Source organism: Aedes aegypti, chromosome 3 (genome assembly GCF_002204515.2).
Source record: "Aedes aegypti strain LVP_AGWG chromosome 3, AaegL5.0 Primary Assembly, whole genome shotgun sequence".
Lineage (NCBI taxonomy): Eukaryota > Metazoa > Arthropoda > Insecta > Diptera > Culicidae > Aedes > Aedes aegypti.
The window spans coordinates 290,706,012-290,722,975 of NC_035109.1; the positions used below are offsets into that span (position 1 = coordinate 290,706,012).

General features: G+C 37.1%; 1 protein-coding gene across 3 annotated transcripts in view; it reads left to right on the forward strand.

The window, feature by feature from the left end:
- Positions 1 to 4,712: 4,712 nt before the first annotated feature.
- The window catches only part of LOC5575273 (eukaryotic peptide chain release factor subunit 1), a 61,846-nt gene continuing 49,594 nt past the window's right edge, over positions 4,713 to 16,964 (forward strand). The window contains exon 1 of one of the 3 annotated variants that reach the window (XR_002501950.1): positions 4,713 to 4,893. The gene's annotated coding sequence lies outside the window, so the exon portion shown is untranslated. Of the gene's footprint in view, positions 4,898 to 16,964 lie in introns of all 3 variants that reach the window. The other 2 variants (XM_021852196.1, XM_001661829.2) reach the window with 2 other exon arrangements.

Below are 16,964 nucleotides of genomic sequence, written 5' to 3' on the forward strand. Positions count from 1 at the left end.
TCGATTTTCAATATGATCTAACTTTGCTAAAGCTAGTTGAAGATTCGAAAAGTGCCTCAATCTTGAAAGCACCCGCATAGGGTTTATTCACAAATTTCATAACGCTGAAAATGACAATATCTTTAAGAAATCTTACCTTATCCAGCTTTTTAAAACCGCTAATGGCTGCCGCAAGCAGGCTCACTTTCTGGTAGGGATCGGGCAATTTGACGTTTGGCTTGGGCCATTTCTTTTTTTTTCTATTTCATTTATTTGAGGCTCAATCGATATGGGCCATTTCTATTGAACGGACCCAAGCCAAACGTCATATCGTTTGATCCCTACCAGAAAGCGAGGCTATTTGCGGCAGCCATTGGCGCTCGTAAAAAGCTGGATAGCGGCTGCTCATATTTAGCATATATTCTCATAACAATATAAATCAACACCTAGTTAAATATAAACTAACACCTGGTTTTACCACTCAGAAGCCTCGAATCGGAACACAAGTGATGAATGAAAACACAACATAGCGGATTGACGTTTCTCGTTATCTATGTTACCGATCTCGGTAATGACGGACATGGTTTACCGAAACTCAGCTAATAGTTTTACGGATTTCGGTAAAATGGCTGATTTACTGGTTAATCAGTAAAATATTTCAGCGGGTTCGGTAAATTTGTGAGATTTCACAGACCGGTCGTCTTTTGATTTACGGATGTCGGTAATGAGGCTTTAAAATACCGAATTATCAGTAAATTTCTAAATCACCGATTTGTTCCGGTAATTTATTTTACCAAACTCCGAGTGTCTGTTCAAGTGTGTAGGCTCGTTATTTGCTTGTTTCCTGTACGTTTCATTCATGTAGTGCAATAGAGGATACCTGGGAGGGAGAAACCAATGCAAAATTTCTGTACGTCATAGTGAGCCGAGATTCCGCTGTCACGAACTGTCACTGTGAGCCCAGATCTCAAACATTGGGCTAACATGGAAAAAGCGCGTAACTGATTGAAACACAATTTCGCATTTCATCAAAAGTGACAAAAATTTAATGAAAATCAATTCATGCACATAATGCAAGTAATGTCACGTGAGCACCTTTCAACTGATTGAATATGAAGCATTGAAAAACGCATCGTTTTACTTTTTCCAATGAAAATTAATATTTAGTGCATAGAAAACTGTGGCCCTTTTTCCATGTTTGTCAGGAAAGATCGAAAGTACACAACAAAAGAAAACTAGCGGTTTTCTCCAAGCCTGCCTTGATTGTTGTTGGCAAGCTGGAGTTATCTTGCAGTTCAAACAAACGTTGTTCTATATTTCGTGTGTAGTATCGGTGCCTCCCTCCCAGGAACAAACCACTCATTCGACTTTGCATTCGAAGCACGTTTGAGCGGTGCGGTGTTATTTATGTGATCATAGAAACCAGTGAATTCGGCACCGCTCGAACGTCAAATCAGTGAACTCGTGCATTGATCCATTAGGGTTCATTGATTCATTTTATAACGCTGAAAATGATCATTTTTTACACCCACCCACCCCTTCGTAACGCTTTTTGTATGAATATTTTAAAAAAATGTATGAGCCGTAACATCGTGAGGATACCCACCCACCCCCTTCAGCGTTATGAAATTTGTGAATATGCCCTTACTGCTACCTAGCCGGGTAGTAACACTGACGACCAACACAGTGGCGCGCAGACAGTTGGGCGCTTGTCATCGACGACAAGGCTATCGAAAGGAGGTTGGTACACAAGAGGTGTTTGATTGTATGGTGCGTCGCAATACTTCTCCATATTAGTTTTTGATATTATTTTTGATCTTTTATCTCTTATCTCCGACAAACCTATAGCTAATTATGATCGTCAGTAATTATTTTAGCACAACAAATAAGGCAATCCATGAGACAGCTGAGATCAGCTGGTTTTTTGTTTACCAAGAACTTTTGACGTTTCGCAATCGGAGTGACCGTTCGATTACAAAGGAAAATGTAAAGCACCGGCAACACTCGCATGCTTTGTTTAATCCCGCTAGTGTTTCCAAGCCCATTCCCTTGGCTGTGGTTTCGCTAGATAGTAGATAGGGACAGAGGGAATCTCGTTAATCCATTCATGCGCGTCACTAATTAGATGACGAGGCATTTGGCTACCTTAAGAGAGTCATAGTTACTCCCGCCGTTTCGGTTGCATTCACACTTTGCGCTGTCAGTCCTATCGCGGAAAGTCCTTATGGATAGCCTTATTATGATCTTGGTCAGATTTTTCCACCTGCTCGGGTAGCGGACTCCCAACGAGTGAATCCCCACTGTATAAGGGATAAATAACAAACATATGGAAGCAGTTTGAATTTTACGTGAAACTTAATGAATATCGATTATTCACCCGGTCATTACAAACTCAGATACATGCTACATGATTTTATAATGTGAAAAATATATGTGTTCATACTGTTACAAACAACGAAAGACACCGTTCTTTCAGCAGGGCAATAATGTTGAACACACTAATCTATTGCCACATGCTATGGACCAGTGCACGAGTTCACTATCTGACGTATGAGCGGTGCCGTGTTATTTATGTGACCATGACAACGAGTGAATTCGGCACCGCTAAAACGTCAAATTCGTGAACTCATGCACTGGTCCATAAAGCTAAAATTATTTATTAATACACTTAATTACAATAGACCATTTCCGTCAGACCTTACCCCCAATTTTTATATTTTGCTTCGAAAGGTGATTCTTTTTAATGATTATTGGCGCTTTCAGATATTTTTTGTATGCACTCCTGATTTTCTTACAATTTTTTGAAAATTTTGGAATTTGAGGTGAATTTCGTCGTGCGGCACAGTTGTTTCAACCCTGGGTGTAGAAAGTGGAGATTTCTCAAATTTTTTACAACATCCCTGCATTGAATGTTTGTAGACACAACAAAATGTCAAATCCAGCAACAAAATTTACTCGCTCGTTGGTTTTTGTTTATCAACCTCACGCTAACTTGTTCCGCTCAAAAATAAGTAGCGGGTGCACAAAATTGGCCCCTTCTCATGAAGCACATTTCCTGTGCAAATAGGTTGTATTCATTATTGAGCAATGTCTTGTAAACCAAAATCAATGAGTAAATTACGCACAGCGAACGAACGCTCGAAATTCGGAATTCGCTTCCATTTTTCTTTTGATTATGAAAACATGACAATGTTTAAGTTTTTCAGTTTTTTTTCTATATTAATAGCTAAAGCGGAAGTAAATGGGGAAACAAATTTCGTAAATGTGACCATCTTTCAGCTTTTCGAAGAAAAAAATCCCGGAAAACTGCCCATCTTACCAACAGTCAACTGTTTGCTGCCACGTGGGAGATGACTGACAGTTATATTTTCAGTGATCTGCATATAGCCAATGGCCAACACCTTTACGTAAAGGCTCAAAGAATGTGTGCGAATTGCACAGATTTTTCACTTATTCAGACATTTTTGCATTCATTGCCTTATTTTGTGTAGATCGAACTCATGCGATGCGTGAATCTGGTTTAGCGTGCTGCTTCTATGCCCTCAAACAGTTATCGAAATCACAAGAACTCCACGAAAAATGGCCGTCATTGTAGTTGGAATTTAATGATATTCTTCAACTTGGAAATCCTTCAGGACCACAACAAATAACCCGCTGTGGTGCATCGGATGATCCGCGATAGTTCCTGCTCTCTTGTGGTTTTGTGGCCGGCGGCAAACTGGCAACGAAGATTTCACTTGGCGGAAGCATTCTCATTTTTATTTCTGGATTTCCCATGGAAGCCGGGGTGGAATCCGAATCAAATGCATTTATCAAACAGCTCTTGCAACCTTGAAAGCGGCAATGTTACGGATTTCGAATTGGGATCAAATAGCTTAAAAGATGTTATGCTGCCACGCAGTGAAATTTTTTGTCGCCTATTTTCCACTGGCCTCAAAACCAGTGGCGAGTAGCACCTTTTTCGAGAATTTTTCAGCTGGAGCACCACAGCAACTTCATGCGAAGGATAAGAAGGGGATCTTTCATCTGTCAATGAAGAACACACGAGCGCAGAAACCACTATGAGCCTCTGTACGTACCATAAATTCCTTTGTTCTTTTGACTTTTACTGTGCGCCGTGTGTTGGTGCTGTCTCGCTCTCTCTCACGGGCAACATGAAAACAGGGCGCACAGTAAAAGTCAAACGTTTTATGGCATGCAGAGGCCTGAGAGAGAGGAGACAACTCACTGACAGTTGGCATGTTTTCTTGCCTTCTTTGACTTCTTTTTTAAATTCTTGGGTTGTGCACAACGGTCAGATGAACTTATTTTGGTCAAAACCATATTCCCTTCTTGTTGTTCATTATGAAAAAGGATATGAATATAAAAAAATCAATAGCAGTTTTGCAAAACACAACTATATTTAGGTTTGTAACTTTTTTAAATGTGCAATCATCGAAAATCACCTAGAAATTTTGATTAATTTTACTTGAATTTTGACGGTTTTTGACTCTTTGTCCTTCAAATGTGCCGGTTTTCCAATGACAGTTGGTGACAGGTTCCCGTGACTTTTCGAAGCTCGCAATCTAAGCCAGCTAGTCTCCTCTATCTCAGGCAGAGGCTCATGAGCCGTTTTCACGAGTGTGTCACCACCCTGAAGTTGACTGCCATCACCGCGCAGCGCACCGGATGAATTTTAGATTCCATTCGAACCTCTTGCGCGCTGTCATCAAACAAGTCCGACCCTGCCACGGTAGCCTTCATCCATCACTCCTTTTCACATTTTGGCACATGCCGATCCAGTTCTTAACCGTGTGTAATCCGCGCCCGTGAAGCCTGATGTATTGGCTAAAATCGTTCAAAAATCGTAGAAAATTGTGCTAAATTGTCCCCCGCTAACGCCAGGTCGTGCACCGAGTGTCGGTTCGTGAAAAAGTAAGTGAAAAGTGCGTGAAAACGGGGTTGGGAAAGTGAATGAATCGAGTGGACGGAACGAATGGCTGGCTGGCGTTGTCTTGTTCTTATTTTTCAATGACTGCTGTCTGGCTGGTTGGCTTAGCGAAATGGCCCCCCGTATTTCTTTCCTTGTCCCGTATTCAGCTCGGGGCTCCCGTTTATCGTTCAGTGAGTTGGCTTTTGGCTCCCCAAAAAGCCGTGTTTTTGGGGGAGGTAAGGATGCTGGGGTGGTACCTTGACGAAAAATCCTGCCTGAGGTTGATTGTGATGTATCGTCATCAATCATCATTATGGACTCCGTCATCAAGAGTGTCGAGACAAGACAGTTACGTGTGCAGTTTGGGAGAGTGCGAGCGGGACAGGAAATAGCTCCCGTCAGCAGTCATTTTCGTCATCAATCACAGTCATGAATTGCTGTCATTTCGGTTTTGTGGTTTTGTGAAATTGTATTTCAGTTTTCCGTTTTCCTTGTTTTTCATACAAAACAGGAAAATTAATAAAAGTGCAGTTTTTGTGTTTGTTATGTACAAAGTACAAAATAATAAAAAAAATAAGCATCGTTCTTCTAGTAAAATGGGGCAAAGCGCTAATTTTGGTTCTATAAAATGTGCTCAATTTTGGACTTTCATAGCTACAAAGTAGGCCAAGTGAGCAAGTGGTACAAAATTCGTTGTTTGTACAGTCAAAGGCATCTATGATTGCCTTCACATTTTTCTCTCAATCGGTTTGGCCTCTGCTTTGGCCACGTCCTATCGCAAAGACGGAGATTCCCACTTACAAGCGAGCAGTTTTTTCGTTCAAAGTCAAGAAAATTTACAGGAAAAAGTGTTCACTGTATTCAATTCTCCAACCACAACACGGTGAACACATATCTGGATAAACTTGTAGTATCATCAAGAGAATTCCAAACTGATTGTTTTTATTGAACATAAATTTCTCAATAAATCATTGAAGAAATGGAAAAATATTTGGATAATATTATTAAAGTGATTTCTGGTATAACGGTATCTTGAATAAACCCTGGAATTTCGAGAGAAGTTTTCTGAAAATGTATGAGATACTTTGTGCAAGAATCCTGTTGCTATTTTATTTAGGCTCTAGAGATTCCTTCGCGACTTCTTCACGAGAAGGCTTTTAATTCTTTCACAGATTCCTAGGGAAAGAGATTCAAGATTTTGTACAGTGATTCCTACATTCCTACATTCAGGAACTTTTTCAGAGATCGCTCCTGACATTGTTCTACAGTTTCCTCCAGCTATTCCTTAAAGGATATTCTTCCTACATTTCTTGAATCCTTCAACAGTTTAATTCTTCTATTCATTTCTACAATTGTTACTCCAGGAAATCTTCTAAAGCTTCTTACGGGGATACTTCTATAAACATCCACACAAATTTATGTCAGACCTTTTGAAGTAGTCGCTCAAAGATTTTTCTAATACAGAAGTCTCTATTTTAACCAATATGGTCTCTAAAGTCTCTTTTTTCCTTATCTTGATGCAAAATTTCTTCTCATATTTCTCAAGAACAGCTTCAAGAATTATCCTAGTGGTTTCTCCAGGGATTTTATCTAAAATACTACTAGGAACAGGGTTCATCAAGGAATTCCTCTATCAATTCTTACAGTAATTTTTCAAAGGATGCTTAAAGGAATTTCTCCAAAATTGGCTTCAGGAAATACTTAAGCACTTCAACATTGCTACCTCCAGTAATGTTCTCAGGGATTCTTCTTCTTTGCATTAACGTCATCACTGGGACAGAGCCTGCTTTCTCAGCTTAGTGTTCTTATAAGCACTTCCACAGTTATTAACTGAGAGTTTTCTTTGCCAAAGTTGCCATTTTCGCATTCGTATATCGTGGAACAGGTACGACTATACTCTATGCCCAGGGAAGTCCATTACGAAAAGATCCTGGACCGACCGGGATTCGAACCCAGACACCTTCAGCATGGCTTTGCTTTGTAGCCGCGGACTCTAATCACTCGGCTAAAGAAGGCCCTTCTCAGGGATTACTTTGAACAATTTTCCAAAACTATCCTAGGACTTCCTCCAAATATTTTTTCACTAACTTTTCAACCGAATTCTCCAGTTGTTACTCTAATAAGCGGTTTCTTCACCACCGCTTAGGCATCAAACATAGAATTTCAACGCTATTTAATCTACGTTTGTTCCAAAGAATTGCTCCAGAAATTCCTCGTGGAGTTTTTTTTCCGTTTTATCTATTAAGGAGAAACATCTCGGAATCCAAAAATGGCCGTCACAATGGCCCACTTGTTCCCTACTGACGTTTTCAAAGGCACCAAGCTTGATAAATAGTAAGCAAACGTTCCTGATCTTCTTGTTTTGAGCTTTCTACTAATGCACAAAGCCTAAATAAAAAGTGCACTGTTGTTAGATGCTTCAGTGCAAACTTTGAAGTTGGATTCAAAACTGTTTCATCTTGAGAACATTTAAAATAACACCTTAAATTCGACCTGTGTTTCATTATTGAGTTTCGCTCGATTTTTTCTATTAATTTCTCCAGCATTTCCTCCGAGGATTTGCTTTAGGAATACATCAAAATTTTATTTTCAACTATTTCTCAGCTTTTTGGAAAATGTCATTCACATTTACTTAGAGAAATACATGGAGAACTCCAGGAAGAACGCTTGATTTTCTTTTTTGGAGACATCCTTGAGAAATCTCCTAGAATATTGAATGAAATCTTAGGAGCAATCTCAGGAGTGATTCCTGAAAGTATCTTCAAAGAAGTTTCTAGTTAAAATCTTGAAGAAATTCTAATGGACTATTTTGCAGAATATCCTTAGAAATCCTTGGGAAACATCTGGAGAAGTTTCTGGTTGAATATTCCAACATGTTTTAAACGGGAGTCTTGTAGGTTGTTCTAGAAAAGTCGATGCCAGAATCACCGGATAAAATCCTGGAGGACTATGCTGCCGTGAATCGCGTCAGTCCCATCTGTAAAAAGTAGGCATTGAGAAAATGGGGTGTGATGTTTCCAATCTCGTTTTCCATACGAATATTCAAAAAAAAAAATCCAGATGATTGGAACATGTTCAAATCTTGATGAAACTTTCCCAATTTGCTCTTTATTACGATATCTTTCTGAGAAAAATACAAGAATGATCAAAACGCGGTTCATTTGTTACGATATCTTTCTGAGAAAAATACAAGAATGATCAAAACGCGGTTCATTTGTTACACGGTGCGGAAATCAGTGGTGAGACTGATATGCGGTTACTTTTCATTATGGGACATTTTGACTTGCTCTTTTTTCCTACTTTTTCCGAACAAAGATTATCTCATTAGGGCAGCTGAAAGAGCATTGGAAGATATGTTGAAAACAGAACTCAACTCAATTTTGACGAAAATGCAGATGGGACTGAATTGCGATTCACGGCAGTATGGGCTTTGTAAAAAAAATATCAGAAATAATGTATGAAAAAATTCCTGTTATTGTTTGTGAATTTTTTTTTGAAAAAATCCGGGTTTGATTTTGAGATATCCAAAACATTTTATTTTAGAAATTTCTTAGAAAAATTCTTGGAGAGATTTCATGGGAAATAATCCCTAAATGAACTTTATAAATGCTAAAATGTTTTTTTTTTCTTCAAAATAGAAAATCTCTCATATAAAGTCATTTATCCATTTATCTAACCTGAAGAAATTTGATTTAATATTGAAACAGTTAATTGAGTTTTGGGTTAATCGAATGTGTATCGAGTAATATTTATAACCCTGCATGATTCATTGATTCGATTGATTACACAGCATAACAGAAATTACATTTTTGCGTGTCTCAAAGTTACTCGTATCCACCCACTGACACTGAAGAAGGCTACAAGTGGTAGTCGAAAGGGGGTAGCAATTAGGGCAGAATTAAAAGGCACAAGGTACTCAAATCTACATTCTTGATACAATTTGGATTGAATTGCTAGATTAAATTGAGATAAAATCTATTTTTTCAACATGTTTACAATCTCCATACAAATTTCTTTGTTTATTTTATATGTTAAAACACAAAACTTTTCTAAACCATCAAAAAATATTTTTTTTAAAACAAAAGTATTAAGAATTTTGTTGATAAGTATTGTTTAGCACTTGAAGATTGAATTCTGTAGCAAATTAAGAGAATAAATTGCCATACAAGCTGGTAAACTTGTATGCAAGTTGGCGGAAATCTTCGAATTCTACATTTTACAGCCAATATCTCAAAAATTAGACGTGCTTTTATATTTTCGAAAGCGGCAATAGATTCAGCAACCATGAATTATGTAAATAGAAGTATTTTTGTACAAAAAAGTGTTCCGCAGTGTTTTTTTTTTTATTATTTTTTTGTCCAGAAAATCCTCCAAGAAATTTTTAAAGGTTTATGAGTTTATTAGGAGTTTCTACGGACAGTTCATCAGAGTTTAGCATTTTCTTCAGAAATATTTAACAGATTTTTTCATGAATTTTTTTAAAAATTTCTGGAAAAAATCCTTGACAATTCCCTAGAGATAATCCTGGATACATTGTTTGAGGCCTACCCTGAGATTTCTTTCAAAGAATTTCTGGAATAATTCTCGCGCAACGTTACAAAAGGACCTATATAACATTGAGAGGCTCTCTTTGTTTACTTTCTCTTCAATCAATAACTGAGTCACATTAACCTCTTCTGTTGCGTTTTTTGTATGAAACGCTAGTCAAGAAAATTGACTTTCGATCTATAGTGAAAAACTTCCCAAAAGCTTTAGTATTCCACTGTTATAAGGCCGGAACAAATCTTAAAATCTTCTTTTGTCACCTTCCACCAAAATGTGTCAAGGGGGGGGACAAAAAATAATAAAATGGAAATTCAGGAAAAGTCATCATTTTTCAATTCATATATCCGTCAAATCAAAATGTATGAATAATAAACACGACATTTTTTTTATTTTTAACATCGCATAACATTTTTCATAAAACGGCTTTCAAATTGTACTCTAGCTATTAACAATTTTAAGAAGACTGCGAAAATGTTGCACTGATATGCAACTTGAAATCATATTTAGATTATTTCAATTTGGTCCAACATGTATGTAATATTCCCGGTCTTTTCGTTATGGAAATTTCCTTGACTTCCCTGGGCGTTAAAGGTCATCGTACCTGCCACATGATATACGCATGTGAAAATGGCAACTTTGGCACTGAAAGCTCTTAGTTAATAACTGTGGAAATGCTCCATAAGAACACTAAGCTGAGAAGCAGGCTCTGTTCCAGTGGGGAAGTAATGCCAAGAAGAAGAAAAATCCATGTAAATCATAAAAAAATCTATTTTCATAGGCCACACTACAGTAAAACAAACAAATTGAGGACTTGTAATCCAATAACACATGTTATCTCATGTAATACAGTAAAGACGAAAAACAAAACTAGCAAAAACACGGAAAATAATGAAACTCAACACTGAAATTAAGATAATTTATTTATTTTCCCCTTCTGACTTTTTGAAAATTTTGAAGGGGGGGGGAGACAAAAGTAAAATTTCAAATTTGTTCCGGCCTAATGGAAAGAGAACGAGAGAGGAGAGAATCTCTCATTTGTACATAGGTTCTTTAGTAGTGTTCAGTGAGAATTCCTAAAAAATCTTAGGAAATTTTTTGTGGGTTCAAATCTTGAAGAAATTTGATACGACAATTGTACGCACCTCTTAAGAAATATCTGTTCCTATTCATTAGATGCATTTAATTAAAATCTTGGAGGAAATCCTGTGCAAATCAATGGAAGAATCACTGGAGAACCCAAGAACTTACTTGAGAAAAAAACCTCTTGAGCGGTTATTGGATCACTAGGTATTATTGTGTGTTCCAATAACCGCTCATGCAAAAAATTTAACAAAATTTTAAAGAAATGTCGATTTTAGTCTACAGCTTTCTTTATTGCAGTAGTAGCTATGGTTTGATTATAAAAAAAATATCATGATAAGTAACAAAATTCGAAATAATTCTTTTTTTTTATCAGTTCGTCACGAAATCTGTTTTTCGTGAGCGGAAGTAGGAACATTTGGATGCAATAACAAATGCAATTAAGTAATTTCTTATTAAAGTTTTTCAGATTATTTTCATTTTGCAGCTGATTACCTATTACCTATTTGGAGCTACATTGTGACATAAATATAGTATTGTTCGATACAATAGTTATTTTATAATACATAAGCTACCGCGGGGCAAGTGGGTAAATGGGGTAAGTGAAAATAATTGATATATTTTACTGATTATGTGAATTAACGTTTTAAACTCATGCGTAAATTTTTGAGGCCATTGAGAACATTACGATAGGTAAGAGATTTCTGAGATTTTTTAGCCATTATTGCATAACAGAGCGAAATATTGTTAACCTGTCAACTATCACTCCGTAACAAGTTGGTGGCGTGCAATATTATTTTAATATTTTCAGTAGAAAAAAGTTGGTGGGGATTGCTCATCAAACCTTCCGGTCCGCCTCATAGTTACGTACTATTTGGTGCTGGGTGTAGTTCTTGTTTTTCCAGCTGTATTGAAAAGCATGAGCCATAGTCTTTGGCATACAATCGGGTCTTTCTTTAGCAGAAAAGAACCGAAATGTCTATCGACGACCGGTGATTGCTAGCAGATATAGTGGAGAGCTTGTCTTGATACGTTCATCGCTTCAAGCTAGTTGAAAAACTGAATACACTGATTGCCTGTCGATCAGAGCCGAACTAGGCATAGATCGTCTACATACATCTGAATCTACATGTCTCCGATGTATTACATCGTTCCAGGTGGGAGTTATCTGATATGTGAATATGGTACCATAACAGAATTTTTCATCTGGATGAAGTGATAAATCATAATATTCCGCAAACTGTATCACACATCTACATAATGTATTGCGTGAAGTTAAGACACAGCAGAGTATTGGGTACATAGGACCAAGTCCCTGCCGGGTAGCGCGAAACTGATGAGCGATAGACAATAGAATCAACAACACTGCCATAAGGGATAGTAAGCATGTGACTATTGTCGAAACAATGATTAGGAGGCAAATCAACATCCCAAGATCAAATTTTTGTTACAACCCAATGTAGGTTAGGTATTATTAAATTAGGCTGTAGAAAATGATAAATATCTGATCACTTAGGAATGTGTTGCGAGGTAATAAATGCTCGTGATTTGTTTTCTTCGAATACACATGTATAAATTGATAAAATTTAACCCAATGTATAATGAAATTAGGTTCGAAGAAAGGATTAATATTTGATCACTTAAACTTTACGCTGCAAGATATTCTTAATCGTTTTTCTTTTCTTCTGATGTACAGAAATAACTGGTATATTTAGCTAAAATAATGAACAATCATACGCATAGAGCCTACGGGTCATGCAGTTAGGATTGAAATTAAAATAATATTGCGCATTTCTTTCACACCACAGGTTTATCGCAGAAGTTTTTACATGTGCGGAGGCGTTGGTAGAGGTGCGCGATTGCGTCGAGTCGGGTCGGTGTTTTCAGCGGACTCATTTTTCGCAAATCGAAGAATGAGTGCTCTGAGGGCATCAACATGATTCGATGAGGTCCCACACTTTTATTTGCGCTTTTGCACTTGTAAATGTCTTACTAAATAGGAATACTTTGTGTTAGGGAAAGTGCAGGAGAATAAAATATAATTCATTGGAATTTTCTGATAGAGGCAGAGTTCACATGTTACTTAGGTATTTAAAAGCAAATGAGAACCACATTAAATAATAGATAAACACTAATGGTCATATTTTTATATTTTCATTTCATCGCGGTCCTCATTGCTCGAGCGGAGACGACAAAACTCGAGGTGGATAGAATCGACGCAACTACGACACGGAAAAGAAACAGATGAGAAACTATCGATACATTTATTCAACTATAAAAACCACGTTTTAACGTAATGACTTTATTTCTTCTCGTTTCAGCAATCCAACAACCAAACCATCTCTACTATCTTTTCATTTCCTCTTCGTTACATTTATAGTCCCTCTGGCACTGAATCGAATGACGCATTCCGCATTTTATTGGCGATGTCTTTGCTGTACGTTGAGCATGGTGTCGGAGGTGATGTGCTGTGTAGAACATCGGATGTTCTACACGGCACGCTACTTCCGGCATTTTGTTTGGCGTGCGGGATAGGCAGTGCTAGTGATGATATGAAGGCCGCTATTCGGTTTAGTGCCAGAGGGACTATATCTATTTAATGTATCTGAAGCTTGTGGGACCGCTTTAATTCCGGCGCCTGCTTGTGGAAGATCCCGGTGTGCTAAACGGTATAGGACATGTTAACGGGGGAGGCTTGGTAGGTCCTCACCCAGCCCGTGTCTAGATGGGCGGATAATTGTCTGCCAGGGTGTGGATTGAGCAATTACAATTACAATTACAATTACAATATTTTCAGTAGAAAAAAGTTGCGGAAAATAATTTTCTGTACCACTTTTAAGTTGTCCCCTTTGACAGTTTTAAACTGCAATAAAAAAAGTTTTAGAATTAATTTGACATAGACCTAAAAATAACTAAATTGAAACACTGTCAATTTTCTTATCACGTGGGGCAAGTGAAAAGTTCTCATTGAAGATTGAATTTGTGTTTTCTCTTTAGGTGGCTATAAGTATAAAAGGTTCGCAATTATCATAGAACTATAGAACGTGCTGATAATTCAAGAAACACTATTCTCAAAGCGTTAAATGCTATTATTATGGCCAAATCATGGAACTTCTCTGAACAAAGGTTGCCAAATACTACCATTGTTTACTTCGTACAGCCAAATAAAAAGGAAGATGTTGATTGAAAAGTTCAAATATAAGGGAACGCACGAAAATTTTGTGGAATGTCTATGTAAAGTTAGTTCAAAACATAAAAAATGGGGTATAGGTGTATCCATATAAATTTTTTTCTAAATACTTTATTGAAGGATTTCGTTTGATTTCTCTTGAAGAGTTATCCGACGTCATATCCGATTTTCTTAAAAACAAATAATGAGCGATGGAAATTCTACAGAGCAGAAATGCAATTGCTGCCCCATGATGTAAGAACTAACATTGGAAATGTTGCAGTTATAATGTTGTCGAATCATTTTAACAAACATGACTGAACAGAAGAAAATTCAAGTAACAAGTATAAAATTTTCTTTGTTTACATGTTACTTATGTTATTCTTCATTGGGACGCCTTAACAAATATTAAAGGTAATACAAATCGTGAATGTAACTGTTAGTTTTTGAATTTATTGATCTAAACGATAAACTTTTCACTTGCTCCACCTGTGGTGCAAATGAAAAGTAAGGAGACATTTTTCAAAAACTTTTTCTGTACTTTTTTCTTCGATTTTACACAAAAATCAATTTCAGTATACCGCTTATATTTGTTAAAGTCAAGCTAAAAAATATACACGACCTCATTTGTTTTAATTTAAGGTCTCTAGAATTTAAAGAATCCCAACTATGCGAAATCCATTACCCACTTGCCCCACGGTACCTTGTTTGAACACTTCCCTCAAAGGAGCGGAATCTGGTGCACTGATGTTAATTTTTCTTAGGGATTGCTAAATGTTGAGCCTTGATTGATCACATGTAAAAGATACAGATTATTAGAAAAGTGTGGTGATTAGACGTTATCGATGATCCTCCGTTGCATGTTATTCGGCTATAAGTAAAGGAACCAGTGACGGTATGTTTGGTTTATGTAGCGCCTAACTATCAACACAGTTCTATACGCTGTCTGTTTTCTTAAGCAAATGTTGGTGAAACAGTACCCAAAGGAGAGAGAGTTCGTACAAGCTATGTCCTCATCGTTCCGATGAAATCTACTGGGAGATAAGGAGACACAGAGAGAATCTGTTTGAACCAGGAGAATCCTGTCACGCTTAGAGGGTGTCACATTAAATCGTGCTCTGTTATTGACTTCAACGACAAAGTATTAAATATAATGTACCTTAATGTTGCGTATGGATACCATATGGTTCGTCACTGAATTTCATACATTTTTCGCAAAAATTGGTACACATCATGGATGTGTGAGAAGGTTTTAGCGTGTTATCGTAATAAATTTACCGTGAGCGAGTGACACCAGACCAGACACTACAATATGAGCCTCTGTACGTGCCATAAATTCTTTTGTTCTTTTGACTTTTACTGTGCGCCGTGTGTTGGTGCTGTCTCGCTCTCTCTCACGGGCAACTTGAAAACAGCGCGCACAGTAAAAGTCAAACGTTTTATAGCATGCATAGGCTCATTGAGAATCTGATCGTTCGTATCGTGGGCATATTTGTGACAATCAGTGTTGCCGGAATGACCCATAAATCTACTTCATAGTGCTGAAACGTGCTAATTTACTATCCACTTTTGTTTGTTAGGTAACCCCAGGAAATCAAAAACACTAGTCAAAACAAACAAAACTAGTCATCTGCTGAGTATGTAGTTGTAAGTGCAGTACACATTCGGATAAACGAAATGTACATTAAATACAACGAATGATTAAATCATTTATTCATCATTCATTCATGTATCAAATAAATTTTAGTTAGTGTAAGAACATCTAATAACATCATGAACAATGCTGACAAAAGTCTACAGAGGTTCAGAGCAGTTTCAATAAATCTGCAGAAATTTTGAAAAGTTTACAGATCACTCGAGGGATTTTAAACGATTCACATAAATTAACGAGAGCTATCAAGTTGAAGTCCTTAGGGCTTCCAGGAGTGAACTGATAATGCTGACTCGATTTATTTTACCATCAAACAATTGATCAAGGATTGAATCCTGTGATTCAATCCTCCTATACACGTGGCATGATTCATTGCATGCCTGGATTTGAACAAAACAAATCTTGCTCTGGTGATTTTAAATCTCAGCAGCTCTTTGAAAGGGATTTTTCGAAGACTGCTCCAAACCCATGCGTCGGAGCTACGTCGGGCAAGGGGCGCTGTGTAGTATACCAGATTCGCTGTCCAGCGCACTAAGCCCGACGTTAGATTTAAAGAAAAATCGATTTTCGCGTGTCTATGATTCCGACTTTCAACTGCGGAGACGCGATACCTAGATTATAGCTAAAACCAGGCCCATGACAACCATATATTGATACACATTGTTCTTCGTAGCCAGGATGTCCCGGGCGATAAGTGAATATCGCCCACTGTCAGTTGTAAGAACTGTGAAAATAAAGACCATTGTTTTGTTTAATTGTTTGCTATGGTTTGACTATACATTTTTGATATTGTTAAATCAGCTAATAATGTGCCGAAAAGTTGAAGCACATTCAACATTTCGATGGTTTTGGAAGAAGAGCTAACATTAAAAGGCATCCTGCAAGCCTCCAAGCAAGCAATCAGTGATTTGATTACGACACTTGCTCGATTATGGATCATAAACATTAAACAAAACTTCGCATTCTGATTGCACTCTCGATTTAAATCACCCGAAAATGAGTAAACACAGGGTGTCTACTACCTGGAAAAACCTGGAAAACCTGGAATTATCAGGGAATTTTATTCAACCTGGAAAAAAACCTGGAATTCTCAGGGAATTCCGATTACACTCAGGGAAATTATTGCGAAACAGTTATGCATGGTAGAATATATCCTTTTTGTAACACAAAATACTTTCAAAGAAAAAAAAATAAAATGCTACTTGAGATGTTCAGTATTTTAATTTTTAGTGATCTATATTTAAATAAAAATATCTAAATATAAACTTATCTAAAAAAGGAAGCAGGACTTAAGATTGCCAAGTTGGTAAAGGCAAGGACATTTCCCAGTTTTAGTTGGGTGTCTTTCATGAGCATATGCAATAATAAATTTTGTAGGAAAAGAGTAAAAACTACAAAAGGTACGAATATTACATAATCAGATAAGTAGGTCTCTTTCAAGAGCCTTGATCACTATTTCAATGCATGTCTCTAAACAAATTCTACTTTTGGTTAAGGTTAAAAGAAAAACATTTCAATAAAAATGGTCTCCAAAGTCACTTTTTTGTCTTAACCCCCATGGTAGCTACAGAGCTCCATTAGTTTTCGACGAATCAGATGAATATTATGTATTAGAATAGCATTCAATA